Source organism: Phoenix dactylifera, chromosome 6, assembly GCF_051530095.1.
Source record: "Phoenix dactylifera cultivar Ajwa chromosome 6, Ajwa_hap1_PhDact_Kaust_v1.1, whole genome shotgun sequence".
Classification (NCBI taxonomy): Eukaryota; Viridiplantae; Streptophyta; class Magnoliopsida; order Arecales; family Arecaceae; genus Phoenix; species Phoenix dactylifera.
This window is the reverse complement of record NC_143195.1, coordinates 12,105,922-12,119,480: the sequence shown is the minus strand read 5'-3', so window position 1 is coordinate 12,119,480 and position 13,559 is coordinate 12,105,922.

Sequence of the window (13,559 nt, the reverse complement as noted above, 5' to 3'; positions counted from 1 at the left end):
CTCTCTCAGGGAATTCCAGAGGACATGTCTTTCGGAGATAAAGAAGCGGAGTCGTCCCCAAGGCAGCGGAGTCGTCCCCACTCAAAAAGTGCAGACAAGCCGAGACGTCCCCGCAAAGTGCCGAGTCGACCCCAGACAACATAAAAAGTAAAATCCTGTAGGCGAGACGTCCCTCGTTGTAGCGGAGACGTCCCCGGAGCGCCTGGGACGCGACTGACAGCTTTTCAGGTTTGGTTTGAATTTCAAATCCTTCTCTTTTTGTTTCTAACGGCTATATTTGCTTTTTGGGCTATAAAAAGGGACCTCTTAAGTGGTTCTCAACAACTCTTCACCAACCAAAAAGCTAGATCATTCAAGAGAGAAGTTAGAAAGAAAAGCTCAAGGGAGTGAGTGCATTCAAGAAAGGAAATCAAGTATTCTCAAGTCTCCCAAGCGATTTCAAGCTCAACCACTCTTGTGCGCTCGGGATTCGAAGCTCACACTCAACCCTACGCGCTCCACCTCGGAAGAATCAACATTTCCCACGCTTCCAACGGCAAAAGGATTCTTCCGGGTTACATTATTCATAATTGTTATATTTGCTTCTTAGAGCTTTTATTTCCTTTTGTAAACTCTTTTATTGTGGTGCTTGTTCCAGTCAAGGGACTTGGAACAAGGGAAAGGCGTCCCAAGCCTAAGAGAAATTGGGGGTTTTAGGGTTTGTTGTGAGCCCGGTGTAAAACAACGAGTTGGGTAGTGAACTCGCAAAACTACCGTACTGTAATCTTGGATTATAGTGGAAATTCCCAAAGGCGCTTTGGGGAGTGGATGTAGGAGCGGTGAAGGCTCCGAACCACTATAAAACCGTGTGTTTGTGGTTGTCTCTTCTTATCTCTTTATCTTTATTTTAGTTCATATATTTGTGTGTTTTATTTTTAATTAGGCAAAAAGTTTTTTAAAACACCCAATTCACCCCCCTCTTGGGTGACCATCTCTGGGCAACAAGTGGTATCAGAGCGGGTGCTCTGTATATTTCTTGAAAGACCTAACTGTCTTAGCCAAAGATCTAGATGGCAACACCCTTTAACAATGTTCCTGCCGAGGGGCAAGCAACCAATAGACCTCCACTCTTCAATGGGACAAATTATACCTATTGGAAGACGAGAATGAGAATTTTCATTCAAGCACAAGACTATGCCTTGTGGAGGGTTATAGTCAAGGGACCACAAGAACCATCACACGTGGTGAATGGCATTCGAGTTCCCAAACCTGAGGAGGATTGGGATGAGAATGATGATAGGATGGCTCAACTCAATTCTAGAGCCATGAACTCATTGTTTTGTTCTCTAGATGTAAATGAGTTCAATAGAGTCTCTACATGCAGTTCCGCTAAGAAAATATGGGATAGGCTTGAAGTTACCCACGAGGGTACAAATCAAGTCAAAGAGTCCAAAGTGAACATTCTAGTTCACAAGTATGAATTGTTTAAGATGGAACCTAATGAAACCATCACATGCATGTTTACACGTTTTACCGAAATTATTAATGGTCTAAAAAGCTTGGGCAAATCTTACACTAACCCCGAACTTGTGAGTAAAATTCTCAGGTCACTGCCAAAAGCATGGGAAGCAAAGGTCACGGCGATTGTAGAAGCCAAAGACCTCAACACCTTGGGGCTAGAACAACTCTTGGGCTCATTGATGACGCATGAGCTCACGATGAAGCAGCATGAAGAAGAGTTGCCAAAGAAAAAGACAATCGCACTCAAGGCTACCTCAAGTGTATGTGAAGAAGAGAGCAGTGAGAGTGAAGAAGAAAGTCAAGATGAGGACTTGGGTTTGATAGTAAGGAAATTTAAAAAGTTCATGAGAAGAAAGAAACCATTCCCAAGAAAGAAATTTGGAGGGAGAAATGATTGGGAAAAAGAAAAAGAAAAAGAAAGAGACCCAATCGTATGCTATGACTGCAAGAGACCGGGACATATTCGTTCCGAATGCCCACAACAAAAGAAGCATTTTGGAAAGAAGAAGAAAAAGGCATTGAAGGCAACATGGGATGACAGTGACACATCATCCTCCGAGGAAGAGAAGGAAGAGACCGCCAATCTATGCTTCATGGCGTTCGAAGACGACGAGGTATGTCAAAACCCAACCATAAATTTTACTTTAGAAGAATTATATGAGGCTTTTCAAGAACTTATGGGTGATTGTAGTATGTTAGGAGCAAAGAATAAAGAATTAAAAGCCTCCAATCAAAAACTAAAGGAAAATATTGAAAACTTATTAATTGAAAAGGAGAGCATTAAAAATATTAACACTACTAACCTAGAAATCAAAAATTCAAAACTGAGCATTGAAAATGAAAAGGCAAAAACACTAATTAAGGAATTAAATCTAAAAGTAAAATCCCTACTCGATAACAATACCTCACTTGCACAAAATGTTGAATCTCTTAAAAAGGATAAGGAAGAACTAGTCAAAGAAAATTTGAATCTTAAGAATGAGGTACACAAATACAAACCAATTGTTGAAAAATTTACACAAAGCTCTGAAAAATTAAATCTTATTCTTTCAAATCAAAGAGCTGTTTTTAATAAAGCCGGATTAGGATATAAAACTAATAAGCAACAAAAATATCTAAAGAATTTCTTTGTAAAAGCAAAAGACGTAAAAACTGAAAAACCAACATGCTTTCTTTGTGGAAAGAATGGACATAAAGCCTACTCTTGTATTCAAAGAAAAATCCAGACTAACAAGAGTACATTTGTAAAAGCTAAAAACATAACTAAAGTATGGGTGCCTAAGGGAACCAACTACACTAACCACGAAGGACCCAAGAAAACTTGGGTACCTAAGAGCTTCACATGATCATTTTGTAGGTATGCCTTGCAGCCGGAAATAAAAAGAGAATGTGGTATCTTGATAGTGGTTGCTCAAGGCATATGACCGGTGACAAGAGTCTCTTCGTCACCTTGGAATTAAAAGAAGGAGGAGTAGTCACATTTGGAGACAATGCTAAAGGCCGAATTATTGGTATTGGTAAAATCTCCATATCACCCTCCTCATTTATTGACAATGTATTGTTAGTTAATGGACTAAAACATAATTTGTTAAGTATAAGTCAATTTTGTGACAAGGGCTTTAAAGTATCATTTGAATCATCACTATGCATAATTGGTAGTCCATTTGACAATGAGATCATACTCACAGGACATAGGCATGGAAATGTTTACATGGTAGATCTTGATGATCTCACCATGAAGGATGGCCAATGTCTTGTAGCCATGAATCCCAAAGTCAATGAGACTAGTTGGTTATGGCATCGTAGGTTAGGGCATGCTAGCATGGATTTAATCTCTAAATTGATCACAAAGGATCTAGTCAAAGGACTACCAAAAATAGACTTTGAAAAGAATAAAATTTGTGCGGCATGTCAATTAGGGAAACAAACAAGAAGTTCTTTCAAGTCTAAGAACATAGTCTCAACATCAAAACCCTTAGAACTAATTCACATGGATTTGTTTGGACCCACTAGAACTGCTAGTCTAGGGGGTAAGAAATTTGGTCTTGTTATTGTTGATGATTTTTCACGTTTTACATGGGTTTCATTTCTTGCACACAAAGATGAGTCCTTTCTCGCTTTTGTCAAGTTTCATAATAAGGTTTCGAATGAACTCAATCTTAAACTAAAAGCAATTAGGAGTGATCATGGTACCGAGTTTGAAAATCAACACTTTGAAAAGTTTTGTGACGAAAATGGTATCAATCACAATTTCTCGGCACCTAGGACACCCCAACAAAATGGGGTGGTAGAAAGGAAGAATCGCACACTAGCAGATATGGCTCGTACCATGTTGTGCGAATCGGATCTACCAAAGTATTTCTGGGCTGAAGCAATAAATACCTCATGTTATATCTTAAATCGTGCTTTAGTTAGATCCATCTTAAAGAAAACACCGTATGAATTGATAAAAGGTAAGAAACCAAATATAAGTTATTTTCATATTTTCGGTTGTCGATGCTTTATTTTGAATAATGGAAAGGACAATCTCAGTAAATTTAGTGCTAAATCAGATGAGGGGATCTTCTTAGGTTATTCCTCATCTAGTAGAGCATACAGGGTCTTCAACAAGAGAACTCTCGTTGTTGAAGAATCCATTCATGTTGTTTTTGATGAAACTAATGGAGATTCTTCTAGAAAAGAAGAAGATGGTGATGCAGGTATACTTGAAGACCGAATAAAGGAATTCTCCATACAAGACAAACAACATGAGGATGAGGTCAAGGAAGATACAAATCAGCAAGATGAAGAAGGTCAACCTCCATCAAAAATTCAAGATTTTCCTAAAGAATGGAGGTATGCACATGGTCATCCAAAGGATCTAATCCTTGGTGATCCTTCACAAGGTATAAGAACTAGATCCTCTTTAAGAAACACTAGTAATTACCTTGCTTTCGTATCACAAATAGAGCCTAAATCACTAGAAGAAGCTGAAAAAGATGATAATTGGATGAATGCTATGCAAGAGGAATTAAATCAATTCGAAAGAAATGAAGTTTGGACTCTAATGAAAAGACCCCCTAATGTTTCAATTATAGGTACCAAGTGGGTGTATAGAAATAAACTAGATGAAGATGGAATAGTAATAAGAAACAAAGCTAGGCTAGTGGCCAAAGGATATAATCAGGAGAAAGGAATAGATTTTGACGAAACTTTTGCTCCTGTTGCTAGATTAGAGGCTATTAGACTACTTTTAGCATATGCATGCTTCATGGATTTTAAACTTTATCAAATGGATGTAAAAAGTGCATTTTTAAATGGCTATATAATGGAGAAAGTTTATGTAGGACAACCTCCAGGTTTTGAAAATCACTTACATCCAGATTATGTTTATAAATTGCATAAAGCATTGTATGGACTTAAGCAAGCCCCTAGGGCATGGTATGAAAGGTTAAGTAATTTTCTAATTGAGAACAAATTCAAGAGAGGAAATGTAGACAAAACCCTCTTTATTAAAAGAAAAGGAAATGACTTATTGCTTGTACAAATTTATGTGGATGATATAATTTTTGGTGCTACTAATGATAGTCTTTGTCAAGAGTTTGCCAAGCTTATGCAGGGAGAATTTGAAATGAGCATGATGGGTGAGCTCAACTTCTTCCTTGGGTTACAAATAAAACAATCAGAGGAAGGCATCTTCATCAGTCAGTCCAAATACATCAAGGAAATGCTGGAAAAATTCAAGATGAAGGATGCAAAGAAAATCAGCACACCCATGGGCTCAAGTTGCAAGCTAGACAAAGATGAAAAAGGTAAAAGTATAGACTGCAAATTATACAGAGGTATGATAGGCTCTCTACTTTATCTTACTGCTAGTAGACCAGATATATTATTCAGTGTTTGTATGTGTGCTAGATACCAAGCATGTCCTAAGGAATCACACTTGCAAGCTGTTAAGAGAATTTTTAGATATCTAGTAGGGACATCTAATGTAGGCTTATGGTATTCTAAACAATCTGACATAAACTTAATTGCTTATTCCGATGCTGATTTTGCCGGTGCAAACTCGACAGAAAAGCACAAGTGGCACATGTCAATTCTTGGGCGCCAATTTGGTTTCTTGGTTTAGCAAGAAATAAAATTCAGTTGCTTTGTCCACAGCTGAGGCTGAGTACATTGCAGCTGGAAGCTGTTGTGCCCAAGTTCTTTGGATTAAGCAACAACTTGAAGACTTCGGTATCAAAATGGATAATATACCAATTAAATGTGATAATACAAGTGCAATTAATTTAACAAAAAATCCTGTCCAACACTCTAAGTCAAAGCATATAGAGATTAGGCATCATTTTATTAGGGATCATGTGCTGAAAAATGATGTGATGATTGAATATGTATGTACAGAAAATCAATTAGCTGATATCTTTACAAAGCCCCTTTGTAAAGAAAGATTCAATTTCTTAAGGAATGCCTTGAGCTTGTATGATCCTAGCAAATGAGTTGAATTTGTATTGGATTACTTTGCTACTCAAACTAGTAATCAACCTCAAGGTAGACATAAGTGAAAACATGAATTCATCTAAGCTAAATGACAAACTGTTTGACTTTCCGGAGGATGGTTACCCTCCCTTGGACTCTTCATGGAGATATTTTTAGAACCTATTTCATAGGTATTCAAAATTTGGTCAAACATTCCTCATTTCAATATTAATAATTTAAAAAAAAAAATTAAATTATCAAATTATTATAGGTTGTATCATTAAGGGGGAGGATCACAAACAAATTCACTCTAAGTTTATCAAAAGAGATCATATTGATTAGGGTAATTAAACAAAATTGGGAGAAGATAGAATACAGTCTGAAATTTTTCAGTGCCGGAGACGTCTCTGGCAAATCGCAGAGACGTCCCCCCAAGGGGAGACGTCTCGCCTTAGTCGCGGAGACGTCTCGGGGACCGAATGAGGGCTTTTTAAATAGGTCGAAATCGCTCGAGCCGACTCGAGCTTTCTCCCTCATTTCCGACCAAAACGGAAAACCCTAGCCTCCATTTGCTCTCCACCTCAAATCCCAGCCTCCGTTTGCTCTAAATCACAAACCCTAGCATCCATGGCACCAAAGAAAGCTAGGACAACCCGTGGGAGGCGACCTAGAGTAGCGGCCGACGGTGAGGAACGACGGGAAGAACCCTCCACGCCTTCTCCTCCGGTTTCTCCGCCGACCACGACGATTTCCTGTGCAAATCGCACAGTCACGACTGGTAGGTACATCGATTTCTCCTTTTTAGATCATGAGGGGTTCTCTATTGGAGAGAGACTCCGAGCTCAAGGGTGGGAGCACCTCTGCACACTAAATACCTCGACCTATCCCGGCCTAGTTAGAGAGTATTTTAGCAATATGGCATTAGGGGACCAAGGGTACACTGGATGTGTCCGGGGGACATTAGTGGAAGTAAATGAAGATGTCCTATCCACTGTCCTACAAATCCCTAAGGACGGTGAGGCTCCAACCTCACTTCCCCAAAGGGAATTAGCCCTAAATCTGCTGTTAGGACAAGAGGACTGCGGCCCTCTTGATGTTATCAACTCCCAAGACCTAAACGCCGAAATGAGATTACTTTTAAGTATTGTCAACCGGGTCTTGTTTCCCAAAACCGGTCGCTTCGATTTTGTTTCGGAGCGAGACTTAGCTATTATGCATCATATCCTACAAGGGATCCCTCTAAACCTTCCTAGACTCATGCTAAATTACATTGCCCTATATCATAGGTATTCTAGGTTTAGTATATCCCTCTGAACCTGCAAAGGCCTTGAGAAACACCGACTACTATAATGAGGGCACAATGAGAAGAATGGAGTTTCATAAGATAGATGGGTCGTGGGTCAAGGTTCCAAAAAGAAAAGCACAAACCATAGAGCCTGAAATCCCACATCATGAGTCTGACCATCACTCTCCTCCACCTAGCCACATGAACATCCCTGATATTCCCTCCAGCTCAGCTGGACCATCCACGTCCATGCCACCACCTCCTCCAGTCAGTGGGCTCTCCTTCCTATCAGAGGATCAGATGCACACCTTAGCATCTGCCATTTGCCAGCAGATAAGGGAGGAGATGAGATCCATGATCTCCACAGAGTTGGCCCCCATCAGAGCTTCACATGAAGGGCTTCTACAAGAGATGAAGGATATTAGAAGTCAGATTGAAGCTACAACACAAGAGATAATTGGTATGGGTGCCACCCAAACCATCAGATCATTAGAGCTCAAGTACAGCTTGAAGAGCATTTCCAAGAGTCTCAAAGAGCTGACAAAACCAGATGGCAACGTGGGCACCTTGGTTGCCCAACTCAGAGGGAGAATTGAAATGGCAACCATAGAGTTTGAAGCACTTGTGGCAGGTTTCCACAAGTCACAGGGAGATCAATTTAAGACCCTCATGGACTCCATCAATGCATTCATAGATGCAGCTTGTAAGGCTTATGCACAAAGTACATCTAGTAGGCCCCATGAGCAACGTCGCCGATGATGGATATCTTGTAGAATCTTCTTTTTGTATTAAAAATCAATACTTGTAATGATTTCTTCTTTTGACTATGTACTGACTTCAAAGGTTTATGATGACATATGAATGAATACAATCTCTTTTGAACACTTTGTGTACATTGCCAATTCTGCGTATGTGTTTCTGTGATTGTGTATGTGATTGTATGATATGCCATAAAAATCTTACCACATACCTTGAGTGTTCAAATTTGATACAAAGAAACAATGCACATAAAACAGGGGGAGCACATCTTGTGATAACTATGTTAAACTAAAAGATAAGTCTGAAATGAATTCCAAAACAAAGGGGGAGTGATATGAATACATTAATAGAAATGACTTGGACAGGGGGAGCACAACTTGAATATCCTTGAGTAAAATGAATGCTGAATTCCACTATAAATTGAGTCTTAAGCACCTAAGGATAATTTGTCCCCTTCATGTTGCTGACAAAAAGGGGGAGTAGATAGTATATGGAATGCAAAATTTATAATAGATATTGAAAGGGGGAGTATGAAAGGGGGAGTAGACATGGATATTGAATATGGAATGCAAAATTTTTTAATCATACTCCAAAGTTGAATTAGGAAAGATAAAATTGAAGAATATTGATTTTAAGATAATTGCCCTTCTGGAAAAGAAAGGGGGAGTCAAAAAAGAATCTAGCTTTCAATTATCTTCAGCATCAATATCTCATTTTAACTTGATTCAAACTCAGTTCATATGCCAAAATCATTTAAGAACTATAAAGATCAATCTTATGCACAAGGAAAGAACTGAATTGAGTGATGCACATTGTATCTAGGCCAAAATATTATACTTGTACATCCGATCAAATACTGTGTATATGTTTAAATTTCAAATTTTGCATATACTCAGTGTTTTGTCATCATCAAAAAGGGGGAGATTGTTGACCCCCTAATGGATTTTGATGAATACAAAACACTAGAGCATAATTCCATTATATCTTAACAATTTAATTAAGAAATTCATGTGTTTTATCTAGAATATTGTTGAGAAATGTCTAGGCAAGTTCCCATAATTTTTATGAATTCATTGAAGAACATTTTGAGTTAATGAAAAAGTTCAGGGACAGCCGAGACGTCTCCTGATAGTTTCAGAGACGTCTCTGGCACAAACAAGAAGAACTGGCACACTTGGAGACGTCCCCGGCACCTGCCGAGTCGTCCCCGCGTTAGCGGAGTCGACTCTCTCAGTAGCGGAGTCGACTCTCTCAGTGGCGGCAGAAAGGCAGTTTTCAAGAGATATGCGCGAGACGTCCCCACTGTACGCCGAGTCGTCCCCGCAGGCAGCGGAGTCGACCCTGAGACAGCGGAGCCGTCCCCATGCATAAAGTGCAGACGAGCCGAGACGTCCCCTGAAAGAGCGGAGACGACTCTCTCAGGGAATTCCAGAGGACATGTCTTTCGGAGATAAAGAAGCGGAGTCGTCCCCAAGGCAGCGGAGTCGTCCCCACTCAAAAAGTGCAGACAAGCCGAGACGTCCCCGCAAAGTGCCGAGTCGACCCCAGACAACATAAAAAGTAAAATCCTGTAGGCGAGACGTCCCTCGTTGTAGCGGAGACGTTCCCGGAGCGCCTGGGACGCGACTGACAGCTTTTCAGGTTTGGTTTGAATTTCAAATTCTTCTCTTTTTGTTTCTAACAGCTATATTTGCTTTTTGGGCTATAAAAAGGGACCTCTTAAGTGGTTCTCAACAACTCTTCACCAACCAAAAAGCTAGATCATTCAAGAGAGAAGTTAGAAAGAAAAGCTCAAGGGAGTGAGTGCATTCAAGAAAGGAAATCAAGTATTCTCAAGTCTCCCAAGCGATTTCAAGCTCAACCACTCTTGTGCGCTCGGGATTCGAAGCTCACACTCAACTCTACGCGCTCCACCTCGGAAGAATCAACATTTCCCATGCTTCCAACGGCAAAAGGATTCTTCCGGGTTACATTATTCATAATTGTTATATTTGCTTCTTAGAGCTTTTATTTCCTTTTGTAAACTCTTTTATTGTGGTGCTTGTTCCAGTCAAGGGACTTGGAACAAGGGAAAGGCGTCCCAAGCCTAAGAGAAATTGGGGGTTTTAGGGTTTGTTGTGAGCCCGGTGTAAAACAACGAGTTGGGTAGTGAACTCGCAAAACTACCGTACTGTAATCTTGGATTATAGTGGAAATTCCCAAAGGCGCTTTGGGGAGTGGATGTAGGAGCGGTGAAGGCTCCGAACCACTATAAAACCGTGTGTTTGTGGTTGTCTCTTCTTATCTCTTTATCTTTATTTTAGTTCATATATTTGTGTGTTTTATTTTTAATTAGGCAAAAAGTTTTTTAAAACACCCAATTCACCCCCCTCTTGGGTGACCATCTCTGGGCAACATTATCCATGACCTCCGGTCTGTAGGGATCCACGATAGAAGGACTGTATCATACGATAACTGCACCTAGAGGTTCATCATTCTATTCTGCTGGGTGGCCACTACATACTGCTAGGTGTCACTGGTGGATGGTGAGACTCACAGGGATCATCTTGATGGTCGATAAACCCTGATGAGTTGAGTTGAAATTGTTTCAACCCATTGAAAGGAGTTTTCAATGATATTGTGATAGAGATCGCAATATATCTCACTACCAGTCAGAATAGAACCTATGGGGTCACACACATTAGAGGTATTGACCGATCCGATGGTTGAATGTGATTAGGAATCACAAATAATCAATTAGATTGTTAAATGGATAACCCGCTAAGAGTTAGTGGTTGGAAGAAGGAACAATTGCAATCGAATTGCAATTTAATTTAATTAATTAAATTTAATTAATTGGACTTGATCACGAGTCCTACTTGGAGTAGGATCCTTGGAGTCCTAATTGGATTAGAATTTCAAATTAAATTAGAATCCTATTTGGAATAGGATTTCTAAAGTCCTAATTGTCTTAGGGCTGAAATTTAATAAGTCCTAATTAGATTAGGATTATTTTAAGTCCTAATTAATTTTAAATTTAATTTAATTAATTTCATGACTCCTAATTAGATTAGGATTGAAGAGTTCAATAGAGTCATGGCTCAATTAAATTCTAATTGGATTAGGAATTGGAGGAAATTGAAATGGGTTCATAAAAATCCTATTTTGACTAGGATTGGACTCATAAAATGAACCCAAACCATCTTGCCACTTAATTTGATTAAATGGCTAATAAAATGAGATATGAGGGAGGGGCCCACGCCCCTCCCCTTGGGAAGTGCGTGGAAGAAAAAGGAGGGGCGTAAGCCCCTCCTTGCTGCCGATTTGGGGAGATAAGGGTGAGCTCCTAAAAATAAGGAGCTCATCCTTATCTCATGGAGAAATAAAAGGAGAAGGGGTTCGGCCCCTCCTCTAATCCCTCTTTTGGTGTTCACGGCAGCAAATAGGACCCCCTTCCTCCTCCTTTCATCTGCAAGCAAGAGAAGAGGAAGAAGAATCCTTGGTGGCTCTCCTCCTTCTTCATTCTTGGTGCCAACAAAAGAAAAGGGAAAAAGGCTGAAAGTGTTTTGTTCTTGTTCCCTTTGATCCGTCTTTCTTCCTCCTCCTCCCTAAGCATTCAAGAGTTGATTGAAAGGGAGGACTTCAGCCATCAAAAGCCATCTCTGCAAGGGAGCTAGCACCCCGGGGAGATACGTAGGCTTCGATCGAATCATTACCTCGTGTGGATACCCGTAGAGGCCGGACGCGTGTGCGGCTTCCATCGAACCTTCTACAAATCCACGTAAATCAGATTTGCGGAGACCATCTACCCGCACAAGGTGAAGATCTGATCTTCTTAATGATTTTAAAATGGTTTAAAATAATTTAATTATAATCTATCTACAAACGAATGGTTTTAAAATACGTTCATGCGATGAACGGATCCCGCATATTTTTTCCGCTGCAATCTGAAAATTATTCGAAATTTTCATGGCATATGTGGGATGCTAACAGCTATTAGACAAGTTTCCTCCTATGCCAAATTTCTCAAAGACCTTTGTACCCAAAAGCGAAAATCTAGGATACATGTACCTAAAAAGGTCTTCCTAACTGAGCCAAGTGAGTTCTATTCTCCAACACAACACCCCACCGAAATTCAAAGATCCTGGTGCTCCCACCATCTCCTGTGTCTTAGGAAATAATTTCATTGATCGAGCACTCTTAGATCTAGGGGCAAGTGTCAATCTTTTACCTTACTCAGTTTATGAGAAACCTGGGTTAGGTGAGTTAAAACCAACCTCGGTATCCCTTCAGTTGGCTGATCGATCTGTAAAAATACCATGAGGAATAATTGAAGATGTTCTTGTCAAGGTAGACAAATTCTATTTTCCAGTAGATTTTATCGTCCTTGATATGGAACATGAGCCTAATCCTATGAAACAAATCCCCGTGATCCTTGGGCGCCCCTTTTTAGCTACAGCCAATGCAAGTATAAATTGTAGAACTGGGGTGATGAATATATCCTTTGGGAATATGAAGGTCAAGTTAAATATATTTCGTGCCTCTGATCAACCTACAAAAGAAGTTGAGTGCTTCCTAATAGACAAAATGGACGATCTTGTAGAAGAAACCCTTCCCTATATTTTGGCAGATAACCCTCTGAAAACATACTTGGCCCATTTTGACTTTGATATAGACAAGGCCATAGAAGCAGTCAACTTCCTACCCAACAATCAGTCTTCCACAAATTTTCTTCCTTGGAGAACCCCGCACGAACCCGGTATGATTTGATAAGGATGCACTGCGTCTGGCTGAAGACGTTAAACTTAGCGCTTGTTGGGAGGCAACCCAATTCTCGTAGGTTATTTTTGCATATTTTCTTGTCGCATTTTTTTATTTTCTTAACAGGATCACTCATATTACTGATGCAACTACGGTAAAATGCTTCTATCCTCCATATGCATCATATTTTCGTCCAAAGTAAAAAAATATATTAAATAATAAAAATAATAATATAATATTCAAAAAAAAACATTGAGGACAATGTCTGATCTAGGTTGGGGGGTATAGGATTCGAATTTTTAAAGGAATTTTTTGCATTTTCACATTTTTAAGTGAATTTCAAAAAAAAAAGTGAATTTCACAAAAAAAAACCTAATTTCTATGCCTTAGTGCTGAAATGATAATCACACAAAGTATATAAAATCTAAAAAGCCCAATGATTAGTCAGGAATAAGTCAATTTGAGTTCTTTTCATTAAAAATTCTTTTAGCGAGTTGTAAGATAATTTTTACTTTGAAATTTCACAACACGTATGGCCTGCACTTCTAAGGGTTAGGTTTAACATGATGTTGTTAAGTCTGATAGCAACCTTGAGTCCTGATGAATCATACCTATCTAATTTGCTATTAAAAAAAAAAAAGAAGCGAATTTAGTCAGGTACATCGAAAAGGGCTACCTATTGTCAAAGGTCAGCGGGCTTGCAATGATGAATCCGAGCATAGGTCCGTAGGGGAGTCTTGATGCCGAACACCTTATGCCATCTGGTGTGGGAGTGTTGACTGAATGCTCGTTACATGGAGGAATCATTACAAGAGTAAAA